General features: G+C 38.6%; 1 protein-coding gene across 5 annotated transcripts in view; it reads right to left on the minus strand.

Moving 5' to 3' along the window:
• LOC117233677 (histone demethylase UTY) overlaps positions 1-17928 on the minus strand; it is a 146614-nt gene that overhangs the window by 26317 nt on the left and 102369 nt on the right. The window lies entirely within an intron of this gene.

Here is a 17928-nt window from a genome sequence, read left to right on the forward strand (position 1 = left end):
CACACCGTGAGACAAAGTTTATCCCGATCACGGTTTACGGAAATTCTCGATCTTCATCGATACGAGTTGAGTTTCCCGATTTTTAGTTACAGTTTTCTTCCATTTAGCCTTATCGTTTACTTGCAACTGTCAAGAACCTTTCACATCTCTCGTACTTAACATTTACGCTTAAAAACTATCACTCAAACCCGATCTTGGAACGTACCTTTCGCGTTCCTTAGTTTCTTATCTATGCTTTTACTATTTGTACCCTCGAAGAGGCCAAGTCTGAACGACGCGTACAGATTCACACGGAAATATCAAGCACGGAACTCTGACAGTAAAGTGTAAAAAATGTAAGGACTGGTGATACAAAACTATAAGTATAGTATAAAACTATTCGCTAATCTTTGGCCCTTCTTCTCTGTTCTCCTCTCTCTCTTGTTTTGCTTTCTCTTTACTAGCCATCGCTTCTTCATTCTCAATTCCCCTCGGGATCTCGAGATCCGCGGACCTCGTGCCTTCACGACAACCTCCGCTGCGTCTACCTTCGTTATGAATATAATCGTACGTGTAATATTCGTAGGAACACTAAAACAACTGACTGGGAGAACGTGGAGGACAGGAGCGTAACATTAGAAGGAATCACAGAAGAAATGGAAGAGACGCAGAAGAGACAATGGAACAGTTGCGGAGCTTAGAAACAAGGAAGCAAGAGTGTAGAAGAAGGAATATCGTTGGGCAGAGAGCAGAGAACAGTTAGGTTTCCTATGGGAAGCCTAAGGGAGAGGGAGTGTGCAATAAAAATATAAGATAGAATTTGAGAGTACAATTTAGAGTAAGTTCAAATATAAATCTGATGATCTATGTGTATATCGTGATCTAAGGTTGACAGTGTGAACGAGAAATCTATACACGTAAATCGATCACATTTTCTAGCAAGCAAAAATGAATAATACGATATAATAATAATTTTCATACTGTTAATTATATCGGCAAATGTTTTAGGATAAAAGCTGAATAGCTTCGAAGGAGATGCGTCGCGTTTTCATGTTGTTCGTCTTTTTGTAGGTGGCCGCGTAAAGACCACGTGGACTTTGTCTTTTTAAACGCCACCATATGTATCTTTTAATAGGTTGATCGACGCAGCTCAATATTCTCTACAGAAGATTATTTCAATCTTCTTCAACGAATCTCGAAGAACCATTGTTCCAGCAGATATTTCAACTCAAACTTTCTTATTGCGTTACGAATACAAAACATTCAGATTTCTCGTAAATGCGTACAAAAATCCGTAGTCAGGCTACTACACCTGGCGTGATCTTCTAGTGGGTCGCGAAGAACAACGTTTTCGAAAGTGGGTCTCGGCCCAGTAATAGTTCGCGAAGCTGTGGACTGAACGACTGCTCGATAAAAATCGTGGCTCGTTAAAAATTCATTGTTAAGAAACAGGTTGACGCGAGGGACTTTGTCGCGTAATCGCGTGCATCGCGCGCGTGCACGAGGATGAACAGGAAGTGGTTGGTGGTATTCTGGCTTGTCACGCGACAACCGCGTCTGGGGTTGCAACGATAACCATAGAGACGGCCGATGGACAAGCAACAATAACGATCGTGCAGTTGCAAATGACACGGTGCGTGTGTTCAGTCGGTCGAGACACGCTGCGAACCAAGCGAACTCGACCTGATTCCACGCTGAGTAAGAAAGTGGCAAATCAACGTTTCCTCGCGACGATTGCGCGTTAAACAGATTTACCAAAAGGCATGTTTTCAGGAGGAAGTTCAAGGCGATTTTTCCACTGAAACTTTTGTCTTCTAGTAGAATTTCAGATACGACAGTTTGCGATGGGTAGAGAAAATAAGGTAGTTTAACAGAAAATGTTTCAAATGGAAGCTCGTTGGTATCGGACGAAGAATCGACCGATGTAAAAGAAGCTTGCGAAAGTATCGCTTCTTTTATAAAAAGACAGTCTCGCAATGGTTCTTTTGTGTAAAATTATTTTCTGCGATATATTGCACAATATTTTGTACCAGACAGTTACCAGTTAATTATTTCGTGTGTTCCAAATGATTGATTATTTTTCTTGCGTATCTTCGTACTACGTTAGAAGCCGACTTCGGTAATGCAATAGCGTGTGTATCGTTTCTGACATATGACGAAATCTATTTCCTTTTATTTATTTATTTTCCATCTGTACACGTACGCGTTTCTAGATAAAATCTACATGACGTATAAATCTTATCTGACACGTAATAACAGTTTAATCGATTATAACACAGTAATAGGAATTTAATTGATTTCTGAATTACCAGTTACAACTGCTATTTAGAGGTTGAAAAAAGATCTTTGTATGTAATTCATTTCTTTACTTCTGTCCTTCACAAACATATTCTCTTTATTAATAGAAATACGAATTTGCATAAAAACCCGCGATCCGATAATTACGATAATTACAAGTTAAATTAAGTCGAATCTAATGCCTAAGAAGTCTCTCTCTCTCTCTCACACTCTATTTATACGCTGGTCACATTGTTATCGCGATTGTTCTCGCCACGAACAATGAATCATCGGCTTTAACGAACCGTTTGGCAAGTGTCAAACTGGAATTCCAAGTCGCGCGATGTCGGTCGTCGTCATTTTGTTTCGGCTTTTAGAGTCTCTGGACGAAAGCCAGCGTTAAATCGACGTACGCGGATTGAGTAATACTCTGCTCGGCCTCATATGAAACAGGATCGCATATATCTATCGGATGTGCCAGTGAATCGTACTTTCGATCGAGTTCCCGCTGCTCCTTTTACAATAGAAATTTACGCCAATAGAAATATGCAAATAGCGTGACAAATCTGCTACTAATGTCAGAATTCGTACTGTCACTGTTACGAGTTTAGATCGAGAAGTTTGCGAAATGACAATGACGAAACAACGAATAAAGCAACTCCTACCTACGGAAACTTTTCACATTGACCTGGTTTACGCGTACGACGATGTATCATCGCGACGAATCATCGCATACGTGAAAATTCGTTCACCAAGATGCGATAGATCTCACATGGACATTGGAAAAATTACGATAACCGATCTGGTCAAAAATTATCTCGTACGACCTATCGTGTACCGTTACACTCGGAGGAGTTAAAAAATTATTATCGTTAAGAATTAGACACCGCATCGGTATAATACATATGATAGCGACGTTAGAAAAATCACGGTAACCGAACAGGATCTTTGGAAAAATGATCTCTTGCAATCTACCGTGCCATTATATAGCTGGAACGAGTTAAAGAAAGAGAATTATACGACGATAGATCTCATAGTGACGTTAGAAAAATGACCGACCTTCTCGAAAGTTATCCTGGAACCTGTTACAGAAGCCCGCTACTCCAAAGAGAGGTGAAAAAGCGAAGCGTGCAGAGACGTCGTACGATGCGATAAAGCAAGAGACAGACACCATTGTTTCGTCGCTGACAAAAAGACCGAAGCCGGAGAAGGAGGAATGGAAGTAACGGGAAGATTAATTCCGCGGCTAGCACAACGACGACAAATTAATCGAAGCCCGACTGTCGTTCCCTGGCGCGATGAGAAGTAGAACGACCGAGATAAAAAAAAAAGAAAGAAAGAAAGAAAGAAAGAAAAAATAAAACGGAGAAAAAATAAAGAGGATGAGAAGTACGAGATGGAAACGGGGAAGGCAAAGAGATCGGTCGGTTGCCTTGGCGTAAAGGCGGTAGTAAATTCATTCACGAGAAGCTATTCATTCATCGTTTCATTCACTTCGCGTTTCCTTTCGGGGTTCGTTGTCTTCGGCAATGAGTCACTGTTACACGCGGTCGGCTGGCTGTGTGGGAGAGACAGAAATGTCACTGACTCGACAGTGTTGCGAAATATGCTCGCGAGAAACGTTCGATATCTACCGGCAACGAAAGCACGACGGATGGCAACGAAAGTCGTTGCCAGCCTTTCGTAGGCCGCGCGCCATTTTTGAATTTCGCGCGCTTGCAAATTCAGCTTGGAATTCTGGCTCGGTGGTCATTGGCCGACGTTGTACAAATTGAAAATCCTTTGGCAGGACACAAAGTACGTAAGAATAAGAATTAAATAGTAGAAGCTGGGCTAATTGATCGGCGATGTTAATTCTACGTTAGAGTTCAATTCTTCTCAGACTTGGTCGAAAGCGACGTTCTTCTTCGTCTTCGGTTTTCCTTTTCAATTTAAAATACGAAACGAGATCTTACGAGAGATTTTCTTCATTTTGTTGTCGACGTTGTGAAACATCCAAAGACAGGCTGGAGTCTGCAATTATTCACGCGTTGTATCAGTAAAATAAAAATAAGCATTCCGCAGGAAATAAAAGACACGAATCTCGAAATTTTGAAACGTCGGAGACTCGCGTGTCAGAAATTATTCGAACGTGAACATTTCAACGCTGATATCTGGATTTTATAAATATCATCGACGTCGTTACGTCTTACGCCAAGCCAGCAGAATCCTTCCGACTCTCCAAGACTAGAATAAGCGGAATCGATCCGCGACCGATGACCTATCTCAACCATGATGAAACAGAAACGAAAACCGATACTGATTCTGTCAAGTCGATGTCGTTGTTTGTTGGCCGCTCTGCCATTGACCTGGGTGTATTTATAGGTTGAAACATCGATTCAGCCGGCGTGGAACAGCGTGTACCCGGCTGTGGCTGTCCAACGTTGATATTCATCATGCGGATCGAAAAAAATACAGATCGATAAATCGAGCAGCAACCGTAACAATTGTGCTATACTTTTCACGTTTTACGAGCGACATCGTGTTTTAACACTCTGGTAAACGCAGCTGGAGATAAATTCTAACCCTTTCGACACGCTTGTGTTATTTAATGGACAAACATAAACAATCTGCACTGACAAATGTATTTAGCCACGTATTTCATAGATTTTCTTTTACTGTCATTTTATTTGTTTTAGCAAAACGTAGCAAATTCTTGAGGCTTAATCTAAAGGATTATGATGTATAAGGCGGAAGGAAATGATATCGATCATATTATTTCAAGGGAAATATCAAGGGAAGATGTCAATTAAAATATGCAAATTTACTCTATACGTTCGTTACTAATTTTCTGTATTTCTGTATTATTTCTAGATTCGCTATCGATAGGTATTTATTTCAATATATACCAATTTATCTTATTAAATATATTTCCTTATCGTTACAAACGTCGAATATCTTGGGTGGAAAAGAAAAATAAGGAACGAAAGAATGCTTATCGAATAATGAGACATTGATTTTTCCTGTAATAATCGATATCGATATAAATTAAAATCGTCAGACCAGCGATCGATCGCTTTCGAATGCAAAGAAATTGCGTTTTACGGCGTAGATTGGAAATATTATCGAAATAAACATTTTTCTTTTCGCTCCTCTTTTTTTTTGTCGTAAAATATACGTACGTTTGGTTTTTCTACAACTTGCAACGCTGCTATATGTCAACGAAGCCACGTTATTCGAAGAAACGTTATTCATTCTCGGATACCGATGTATACCGAGAATAAAATTACTATAAAGTATTTTATTTATTTACCTTAAGTATCCCCTTCTTCAAATTATTGTCTGGAAATCGAACTTTGTAGCGCTAAGTCTAATTCTACGAACTAACTGTGCTACTATTTTGTAAAAACAGAACAGTTGTATGTCAAGAGATAAAACAAGGTAGTTGCGGACAAAGTTGCTATAAATATACAAGATAAAAACTACTTTAGTAATCTCTGTGAAAACATTTAAGGTATCTAATCGCGACGATGTAGCAATTTCTATATTTTTATAGTTCATTATCCACACAGACATTCTTTAAATCGCTACTCTTTACTGTTTATTTGTAACGACGGAGTTCGAACGCAGTAAGATTTTATTCTTCCACTGAAACTGGGAACTTTATCGTCTTCTTGGTGTTGAGAAGACGAAAACTTTCGTAATTTACGTAATTTTGTGCCAAGGTTTTAGCCAACGAAACGTTCCGATTTCTCATATTTTATTCACAGATACGTTAACGATAATTTCATTAGTAAACACGTTGGTAGAAATAATATCGCGACAAGGTTCCTTCAACTTTGATAAGTCGAACAGATTCGATAGATGTGCTTCCAAGTGAACCTCCAAATATACAAAAAGAATAGATGATCGCGTAGAATGATCGTACATGAACCTATTCTTCGTCGCGAATGTCGAGACAGAAACAAACAGCTGACTCAGAATCCGCAGGATCGCGTAGGAATTCATTTTCTATCGTTTAATTTCATTTCTTCTAACGTCCTATTTTCTAATCTCCGATTCTTCTTAACACTTTGACTGCCACGTCGAAATCACAGGTTTCGCTGAGGACGCCACGGGAGTATTTTTATTATTCAAAGCATATAATGGCAAAATAATAATAAATTGACGACGTAAGACGACATTCTTCCCCAATGCACCGTTTATCTCATTCGTGGCCACGGGTGGACCACCGTGGCGCCTTGGTAACAGTCGATAGCGACATATCGTAACGAGGCTTCGTTTATTTCAACAGACCATTCGTATTCGTTATTTCTTTGTAAGCAAAACGAGCGGAATATATCGTTGAAACGTGTAGAAGATATTAGTAAACGATTATAAGCTGCGTTTATAATAATATTCGTAGATTACCCCTAAAAGATATGCACGCAAACACAGTGCACCGTTAGATGCAAGATTTGTTCTCATTTTTTTTATCGATGTTCTAATAAAAATGTTTAATTACTCAATGGGATACTTTTCATCTCAAAGTATCTTGTATTTATCGATTATATTCAAAATACCCTAACCGTCGATGTTCATTCAATTTTTACAATTGTAAGAAGTTCAAGCGCTCTGGTCACCAGTGACCACCGTGGAGTCACTGGAGAAACCGTGGCTCTGGTCGTATGAGGTGGTTATCGTGATAGTGATAAGATAGAACACTTACTATTGTTGAACTATACTACGTACGTACGTACGTACTGTTGTCGACAACTTGTTGAAGTGGTGAACTCGCGATTACTATTGTTGACGTGGTCACCACTTCTAAGAAAACTCTACATCTGGTCTTTTTAGTTTTCTCAAGCACCGAAGTCATCGACAGCGTACAGACAAAAGACTGCGACGAAGACAGACCACGAACAGTAGACAGACGACGTTGGCTTCGGGCTTTTCAGTTACAGGGTAACACAGCTGGACCAGCTCAAATTGTATTCTTACTTATAATTACACCTCTATTTAAATATATTTTCTACCTTACAATTTATCCACGAGTTTCTCCGTTTACACGTCAAATAACCTCAACAACTGTTAGTGGTTCGCGATTCGCGATTACAAGTTCGACTACTGATCGACGTGTTTTAATGCGCGATTTAAGTTCGGACGATGATGTCGATGGGATAGAAACCGTTGGAAAGTTTACTGTCTGAATTCCATTTCATTACTATCTGAATTACTGTGTGAATTTCACGAATTCACCCTAACCTACCGTAAAATACCCGCGCACGTCGCAGCGATTCAGAGCAAAGAGGTTCACGATTGACCCTCGACTAAACGACATAGCCAGCCAACGTTGTCCCGCGAGGGAGAGTGGCACTTTCGAACAAAAAACGTAAGCTGATTGAAATGGAATGTAAATGAAGCGATTAAAGCCGCGCGACGAGGTCGCCAGTGGACGTATAGTCTCGGTATCTTTGCTAGAATCGCAAGGATCTTCCTCTATAGTTGTCGTAGATAGAAGTCGGTGCATTTCGGATTTCCTGCTGCCGGCTGTTTCGTGCGTCGAACGCGTGCAAAAGCGTGGCCAATGCTGCGCGTCGCGACGCAGCAGCCACGAAGGGTGCATTTTAATGCACCCTCGAGCCTGGCAAGCCGCTTTAGCACCTCGTAAATTAATTAACGTTGGTACGACCTATTAATGGCCGCTTTGTCGACAACGCTCGCGACGTCGGACAAGATGATACACCGGCCACCTTCTTTCTTTGCGAATCTCTACGATTTTTACGATTACCATTTTTATTCCGTCAATTTATTCGAGTCGTCATGGATATCGAGAGTAACGAGTGAAAATCTCAAGTGAGACGTTGAGAATATGTTAGAGAAATCGTAAGAGTCTAAAGGAGCAGATTAAAATTCCAAAATCCTGTATAAACTTGTTAACGTTTCCCAACAGACGAATTCGCTAAAAACGAAACAAGAAAATGGCAATAGAACGTAATGGTTTTAGAATAGCGGAATTAGCGTAGACTTTGAATATCCATGTAGTAACTGCTTCGATTAATCGGTTCGCTGTTGCGATCTCTTTGCAAAACGCGTACCTAAAATTACTCTGAGAAAGAGTAAGGGACGACGAGTATACTCGTCGTATACGCGTGAATGTTGTAATATAGAATTAAGTTGTAACGAAGGGACAGTTTCATTTTTTAATTCCATTGCCGGCAGGGCTCGACGTAACGCGAGATATTGCTGTTGCTTCGTGACGAGTATATTCGTCAAACGTAGCTAACTGATCAAGGATAGCGTAGAAATAAATCATGAGAAGACAAGTTAGAAGATCGAAATCCAATAAATTATTATTGTTAATAATAATAATAATAATATCAGAAGTCGATGAAGCAAATTAAATAGAACGAAATTGAAGGAAAAAAGGAATCGCGCGAATGACAATCGAATTTAAGAAGGAAACGGATTAGACGATTTTTTTAAATATTCGCAACATTCCGGATGAAGAATGACGTATGTTTTTTTTTTTTTTTTTTAAGAACGTAACAGCGAATTCCACGTACACGTTGTTTACGAGGCGAGCCTAATACGTACATACGCAATTATTATGTTGCACAAACGCCAACAATGAGACGCAAAAACACGTTACATTCTCGTTCAGGGTATAATATATGGACCTTCGTGTTCACGTTACATATTACGTATCGTTGTCAGTTGCTTTGTAACCCGGCCATTCTTACGCAATAATAGCGCCATTCTCCCTCCACAGGATCGTACGAATGTCCTTATACCGTGCAACATAGCATTTCGACACCCACACGACAAATGCAATTTTCCTAGCGTTGGTTGCAACAGAGAAACCTGCTTTTTCTCTTTCATAAAGCTGAAGGCTGTTGTTGCTTCCCTTTTCGCGGTTATCGTTAGCGTCGTCGTTATCATTCGTAAGGATTTTATCACAGTTTTTAAAGTGGACGGATTACGACAGATGGAAGTTAGGTCGATAATATTATCGTTACGATTTGGAAGAATTTATTCTTGAAAAATATCGTTTCTTTCCAGAAAGATTTATTCCTTAACCAGTTACCTGTTCTTCGCGAGTATACTCGTCGTCGCTTACTTTTTGCTTTTCAAACAATTTACGAAACGCGAAGCTGATGTCGTTTCGATCTCAGAAAATCCGCCTCTCTCGCGACGTCTTTCGTAGCAGGGAAAATTCTAGCGAAAATAAAATCTACGCTTTACATCGTGCACATTCACGATCAAAGATAAAGTCTGCCTGTATTTCCAAAAACAGCGGAGAAAAATATAATCGATAATCGAGATTACGTATTAATCCAGTGTAAGCGATACGAGCACCGATTTCTCATCGACGTCCAACCAACCTGACACGCTCGAATATCGTTGAGCAACCATATAACACAATTTATGCTAATCGTTTGTATCTTGAAAAAACGGCACGGTAAAATAAAAGGGTTAACAGAAACCGTGGCAAAGCAAAGCACCTCCGTGTCCCACAGACCGTGTTAACGCGTATCGCGTTAAATCTCGTCCGACGATTCGCGCAAGTTCTTGTTTACCTGGCTTGTAACCCTTGTCAGCGTTTCGTATAGCGCTCGTTATAATAGTACTGCCGCGATTCTTAGCGATAGGGAGAGCTTTATGGTGTCACGGAATTGCCCGCCCACGTGTTCAACAGAGACCTAAACTGGCGAACCCGATCGAACGAAATCACGATTTATTGGTTTCGCCTGTGGAGAAAATTCAAAACGTTCACCGATTTTATTACCAAATAATACCGTGGCGAGGATATAAATGATTTTTCTCTTTGTTGCTTTTTGAAAGTAACGCGAGTTTTAAATGGATCCCGCTTTACGCTATATACAGCGGCTGCGAGATGCATTTGTACGGTATCGTATCTGTAATCGCTAGATCGCGGATGTTTGCTCGTTTATGAGGCGTCGAATACGCGAGGATACGTATTTAAATTACTCGAAGTATCGTCTCGTGATCTTTCGTAGGTGAAATTTCGCTTAGGTTCCTATTTTTTCGTTACGCTCATAACGATACGAATTTGCATAAAAGTACAGACTGTAATTGTGCAGAAAGTATATGGCAATCGATAAATATTTGATATTCTTAGAAATGTAAATAAAAAAGATGGTAAGATGGTAAAAATTGTGTTTTTGTGAAATACTGTACTTGGAATTATGTACATTTCTGCGTCAAGATTTCTCATAAACGCACAAGAGTCTGCAAACGATTAATGTTCTTCGAATGTTCGCCAGACAAACACGCGTATTTAATAAAAAAGATCAAAAGGAAAGATCCATTGAAAAATCTATCGAGTTTGAAGATTCTATCGAAAGACAGATGTGACTTTTCGTCGCGTGTTCTTCGATTGGAACCGCGTTTGTTCGCGAGCAAGTCTCGCGGAAGACTTGGTTAATCGTCTTCGACTTGTCTTCGAACGAGGTCAAGTTCACGAAGCTATATTTTTGGAACGATGATTGACGCGAAATCAATGATTCGCGAAAGCCCTTGAGAGTTATTATGTATCTTCTCGGAAACCGTATAACTGGGTTGTTAACACATTCTTCGACGCAACATTGGTAATAAAATTAGATTAGTGTAAAATTAGAATCGCAGCTTCCACGGCTCCTTTAGCACGTTTCATGGATACTTTGGTGTTCGACTCGAAGACGGGAATCGAACATTATAAATCGAATACAGCAATGACTCGCTGATCGAAAAAACCAGGCTGTGACATAGTACGTTATCAAATAGGACAGGACTTTTTGGCAAAAAGTGTTCACGACAAATGCTTCTTTACTATCGTAACACAGAGTTGAAAAGCTTCTATCGCAAATTCGACGCGATTCATTGCGATAATTTTTTGTTTATTCTTTAGATTCCTAGAATTTCCATGTATCTTTACGATATACGTTAGTGCAGCGAATATTATTTAAGGTCACGGTATAACGAACTTTAAAAATACACTTTAAAATAATTTAAAACGTCGTCGTTAACGTGGAAAAGAGGAGGGAAAGGACAGCAAGAAGAAAAAAACGGTTCTGCACGTCGAATAAAGTAATAACTCAGTGACCTAAAAAATCAAATCTCTGACCTTTTTCGTCGTGTGTGCGCGCCTGGAATTTATCAGCAAACGTTTAATTGCAAAAATAACGCTCTTTTTTCAAGGGGCCACGAGGTATCGCGGAAAAAGCGTAGGCGCGGATGCACCGGATATGAAAGCAGTCGCGCGTTATGCTGCGCTCTGAAAAAAAAAAAGAGATAATAAATGTGTATCATTCAGAGAGCTCACGAGGTAGAATGAATCCATACCACGGATTTATATGTGTCGTATATACCTTTCCTTCTTTCTTTTTCTCCTCTCTTTCTCTCTCTCTCTCTCTATTCGGTTATGCAACTGTTTTTAATCCCATTGAAGCGAAGCTGGCACGCGGGAAAGTGAAATATAACAAATGACCGATCTTCGCGGGTACATAAACGATTTTAAACGCGAACCGACACGGGATTAAATTAAGATGGAATTTTTATTCCTTCAACGATCTTTGCTTGATGTTTTATGACTCTGCTATCGTCCCATTTGTATTTGTCTTTCCTTCTCTACTCTTTTCTTCGAGTTTACTATTTTAGTTGAAAGTTTTCACGCAACTTTAATTCCGCACCGCTTTCCTCGTTCACGATAAATAAGTATTACGATTGCCCTAAGTTTCACGCACCCTTATCCTCTAATTTTCTATACGTATTCACGCAACAAAGTACGTACAGTACGTATCTTCTGTATAATATCTATATGAAACAGTATTTACAATTCTTACGACAAAACTCGTACAGTAAGTATCTCCTGTATAATATCTATAATTCATACAGCAGAGTATGTACAGTGAGTATCTTCTGTATAATATCTATATGAAACAACATGTTTATAATTCATATAACAAAACCCGTACAGTAAGTATCTTCTGTATAATATCTATATAAAACAATATATTTGTAATTCATACAGCAAAGTATGTGCAGTAAGTATCTTCTGTATAATATCTACATGAAACGATATATTTGTAACTCATACAGCAAAGTATATACAGTAAGTATCTTCTGTATAATATCTATATGAAACAACATGTTTATAATTCATGTAACAAAATCCGTAAAGTAAGTATCTTCTGTATAATATCTATGTAAAACAATATATTTGTAATTCATACAGCAAAGTATGTGCAGTAAGTATCTTCTGTATAATATCTACATGAAACGATATATTTGTAACTCATACAGCAAAGTATATACAGTAAGTATCTTCTGTATAATATCTATATGAAACAACATGTTTATAATTCATGTAACAAAATCCGTAAAGTAAGTATCTTCTGTATAATATCTATGTAAAACAATATATTTGTAATTCATACAGCAAAGTATGTGCAGTAAGTATCTTCTGTATAATATCTACATGCAAACAGTATATCTTCTGTATAATATGTAACTCATACAGCAAAGTATATACAGTAAGTATCTTCTGTATAATATCTATATGAAACAACATGTTTATAATTCATGTAACAAAACCCGTAAAGTAAGTATCTTCTGTATAATATCTATGTAAAACAATATATTTGTAATTCATACAGCAAAGTATGTGCAGTAAGTATCTTCTGTATAATATCTACATGAAACGATATATTTGTAACTCATACAGCAAAGTATGTGCAGTAAGTACCTTTTGTATAATATCTATATGAAACGATATATTTATAATTCATACAGCAAAGTGCATACAGTAAGTATCTTCTGTATAATATCTACAATTCATACAGCAAACTATGCACAGTAAGTATCTTCTGTACATCTGTATAATAAATACGTATAAATATTGAGGATTTGGCGAATTCTGAAACCTGCCGTTAGAGCGAATCCGTATGGTAAAAATACGGCGCGTTATGCGACGAATACCTACGTACGTACTGGGATACGAAAAGCTGAAATCGTGAAAGAAATTCCACGAACGTAATCGACGTCGGATCGGCGAATTACATTTCGTTAATAGACCAATTCGAAATTTTTCCTTGCACCCTTCTTAAAGCACAGAGGAGTTGTTCTAACGCATCCTATCGTGGGATCATAGACAATGGCGCCCACACAGCGTTAGTACCGGGACAGGAAGGCTGTCAGAACGACAGACGACTAACAATTTCCTAGTGACCTACATCGCGCCCTCGTCGCCCCACGTTTTGCACTCCCACGCACTCGTCACGCTGCATCGCAAGTCGGTCTGCGTCTCAGCCAGCGTTTCTGCACGGACTCTACACTTACGTTTACTACTTGGCGCACCGCGACGCTAGCTAGCGGGATGTCCCTTCCGGTGTTTAGCGTCCAACGTGTTTCCGACGAAATGTCAAAATTCTGCTCGTTGTATGTACAGCCGTTTCTCGACTTGCGCGGAGTATACGTTCCGCGTGGATTAGTTTGAATGAAAATCGCGTAAGTAAAGTTTGTAAAGTAAATACAGGAACAAATATAGTCGCCTGCGATGACCTAGCGCAACGTAACGTACTTATCTTAAACTTCAAGCTCTTGAAAACTATCGCGCAATTTGTGTTACAACTTATCGCATCGGAGAGACTCGCGTGAAAAAGCGTCGAGTAAATCGGGGGACCAGTGTAGCTTCCTTTCAAGGGAAATACTATCGTAGTTGCGTCTTATTTTTAGTAAATCTTTGTATTTTGGGATTTTCGAGCGTCTGAATTGGCGAGCTTTTTTAACGCATGATCTTCGAATCTCGAGGCTTTTTTAAATTGAAAATTGACTTGAAAATTTAACGAACCCTGGACCCTACGAATCTCTGCAAATCCTATTTTCGTGAATTTCTCAGTTTCTATATTTGATATTCTATATACGACGTTCTAATTACACGTATCGCGTGTACTCGGCTGATTATTTTAATCCTCGGATCAGGGTCGATGACGGTAATTTGCTATTTTTATATTTGTACTTCGCGTCTCCGGCTTGATAAGATTGATCGACCATTTTTACCACGTAAAATGTGACGTAGAAGATAAAATTAAATTCCTAGAGGATTCACTAACCTAACTCAACGTAGCGTAATCAACGATTCGACGATACGAACCGTCTCGGTCCGATACTTTAATATTTATATCGCGTAAGAGAAATTATTCTCGCAATACTGAAATCTATTTCACAGTGTCGCAAGGATACCTTTCTCTCGTCGTTGCTACCAAATGATCACGCTACTACGAAACACAATTTCTCTGTATATTTCCTATTCACGAACAAACCTAACAACTCTATTCAATCGAAATATCTGCATTGTACGAAATGTCAATCCTTGGCAGTCGAAAGTAAAGAGAATATTTCACCGCAAATCCCTTTGCTTAATGTTCCACTCTCCTGCGTTAGACAGCCACCGGTACGATCCATCGATATCCAATGATTAATAACAGGAAGTGGACGAAGCTAGCGCATTGGTTAACTTTCAAACTTCTCGCGAAACTCGTTAGTATCTCTGCCTTCTCGAGGTTCGTAATAAACTACAAAGGTAATACGTTAAAAAAATCTCTGCTGCAACTCGCATTGTCTCTGTAACTCGAGTTTCTATCGCTTCCTGTACATGGTCACGCGAACGTGAATGTCCTACCCGTTTGAACCACGCCGTGTCAAGAAATCCTTCGCCTCTGATCGTAAGAATCTTGAAATTCGCCGATCTGTCTTGTATATTTCTTCTCGATCGTCGAACTCTTGAATCGTCGAAGAAATTTCTTATTACGCGTATGTTCGAATTTCCAAACTCTCAGCCTCTGGATCTCCGACTCTCCGATCTTTAGAATTCAATTTTTCAGTACTTTGATATTTTCATCGACTCCTGAAAACCACGAACTTTCCAACGAAACTGTCTGATCTTAGAATCCTTGATCAACCTGCGTCGCAATTGTTTCTTAGCGTTGTTACGTTACCGAGAGAAGTTTCGTTCTTCTCGAATAAACTTACCGACAGAAACTCCAAAAGAAACTCTAAAAAACACTGCCTTTCGAAGAAACGAGAAATTAATTAGCAATTGCAACAGCCGAACCCTTCTTAATATATCTCGCCTATCAACGGTGCTAATGAGCTAGCGTATAATATCATTGCGCAACATAAATATCGAGTAGAATAACAAGCAGCGGATATATACCACGTCCAATTAATACGAAAGATTAAAGAGTCATCGGAAATATGAAGAGCCACTTAAAAAAAGAAAAAAAGTATTCGAATATACGAATATACGTGTGCGTGTATCTGTTGCGTTATTCGATTCACGTGCCGGCCGGTTAATGAATATTACAGCGATCCGTTTTTTATGCATTTGTGCGCCAAGCACACCATTTGTAACGTTTAATTTAATTGGATTTATCGAAAGGGATCGAGGCTGCGTATCGATTAATTTTCAGCATGCACGAGGGTATATATCGTCGATGACACCGCGAACGCGCCTATGCTATTCGCGTCTGTTGCAGGTTAACTTGCATTTGCACCTGCATCGGCCATCCAGCTGCATCGACGATGTCTTCTCTTTCCGTTCTCTCTTTTTCATATTCCCTGCGATACTTTCAAAATTGCAACCGACGGTTGCGACATTCGACCTTCGCCATCCATGATATTTCTTCCTTTTTTTTCCAAACGTAGCTTCTTCGTTCTTCTCCTTTTTTCCTCCTCGTTTTAACTCGGAGATTAAATGGATCTAAGAATCTTCTACGTTTCTTTGGAATATTACTATATATTTGTTTTATAATTATGTTTTGTTTAATTATATAAATTATTATATTTGGAATATAGTTATATACATAAAGTTATTTATACATAATATGTTGTATAAATATCAAGCATCGGGAAATTTCAACCGATTAATGTCTATGTATAGAAGGTAAAAATATATCGCGCAAATATTTATTCACATTTCCTAGTTGCAATCAAGTTTAACGTCAGCATTGCTCTGCCGTTCAAATTGAACCATTCCAATTAACTCCGTTATTTATATGCAGAATTTTACGATCGTTTCATACGTCGTTTAGATTTATCAGCTCGCGTTTAATTTACTTTCGTATAAATCGTAGTATTAAGCAGACCGAGTGCGAGTCAAAAATTATAACACCGTAGCAACATGGTTCTTGTAAAAACGTTACACCGATATTCTTTATTGGTACACAATATAAATTTTTAATGCTGTGTTATTTATTTTTAGGACGAAGAATAATATACACACGCGTCACTCGTCTTAACACGAAGGACACAACAAATTTAAATGTATCCGTATTTTTATAAAATTGAACGTTTAACTGTAAATATATTGGGTTGCCCGAAAAGTGTCTTTCTTTCGCAAACGTGTTTCTTACAACAGTACACCTTCGTACAAACTTTGAAAACAAGTCTGTGAAGTGTTACGGTATTTATCTCAACAGAACAAAATGGATCGTATAATTCGATAAAATAATATAAAGCAAAGAACATCGTGCGTCTGGTATTTCTTCATAAAACGAGAGAAACTTTTCGGACAATCTAATATATTTCGGAACTTCTGTTCTTTTTCCTAAAATCGATCACTGGTCCGATTCTTTTTCTCAACGAAAACGCGTTAACGATAACGAGCCTTGTTTAATGGATCACGCAAAAGCTGAATTTTTACCAAAAATAGTCGTTAAAATAATTAAAATTTACGGTAGTCGCGCCGCTAGAAATTTATCCTACAAATTTCCAGGATTTCAGGAAAAATCGTAACAATAGCATTGCGATTAAAGTGGGACATTTTGAACGATTCAGCAGCTTGGCTGCATTGTTTCCCAACGAGCCTGCACTTGTAATCCTGTAATTCTGTAATTTTGCAGATAGAACAGAAACAGTATTTAAGTGTGGCCGGTTGTCGGTGATGCATGTCGAATTAAACCACTGTGCACACGTTCGCTGCTACTTTTAATTCTATTCGAAAGCTGATCCGCGTTTAACTGCAACATACCGGTGGTATCGTCGGAATCGAATGAAAATAAAACAGCCGTAAGGACGTCGAACGGTGATCCTTTTAACGGTACCCATTACAAGGATCAGGTTCATTACGACAGAGAACGAGCAAAAAGAACGACCGACCTTTCTCGATCTAGGCGGCTATAAAACTGGAGAACAATTTGTTTCAATTTGTATTTAACACTTTCACTTTACTGGAACTGAGGGCTCGTTTAGAATGGATTTAGTCTACAGCTGATCTAAACTGCGGATTTCTGTCGTTAAAGAAACGCGAGATAATTTGTAAACGTTGTAGAAAATTGTGCAAATTGAAGATGATATCGTAAAATGATAAATAAAATACCGAGGTACTGAAAATTTTCAGTTTTATTCATACGATTATTTTTGGTAACATAATCGATTTACGATATACTCACGATAAATACCTTGCAATTTCTATATATATCTCCATATTGATTGAAGTAAGTATTCAAATATTGTTTTGATCCAGTACCTACATCACCAAATTTAATCAATATAATCGAATTTGAAAATGTTTTACATAGCACATGCTATCCGAACATGAAAATTTCCTACTGCAAATGTTCAAATACTTTTTGGAGACTGCACATACATCGCCAAGTTTGACCAATATAATCAAATTTGAAAATGTTTTACATAGAACATGCTGTTCGAACA

The sequence above is a fragment of the Bombus vosnesenskii genome, unplaced genomic scaffold, assembly GCF_011952255.1.
Source record: "Bombus vosnesenskii isolate JDL3184/JDL3185 unplaced genomic scaffold, Bvos_JDL3184-5_v1.1 scf7180000013298, whole genome shotgun sequence".
In the NCBI taxonomy this organism is placed as follows: Eukaryota; Metazoa; Arthropoda; class Insecta; order Hymenoptera; family Apidae; genus Bombus; species Bombus vosnesenskii.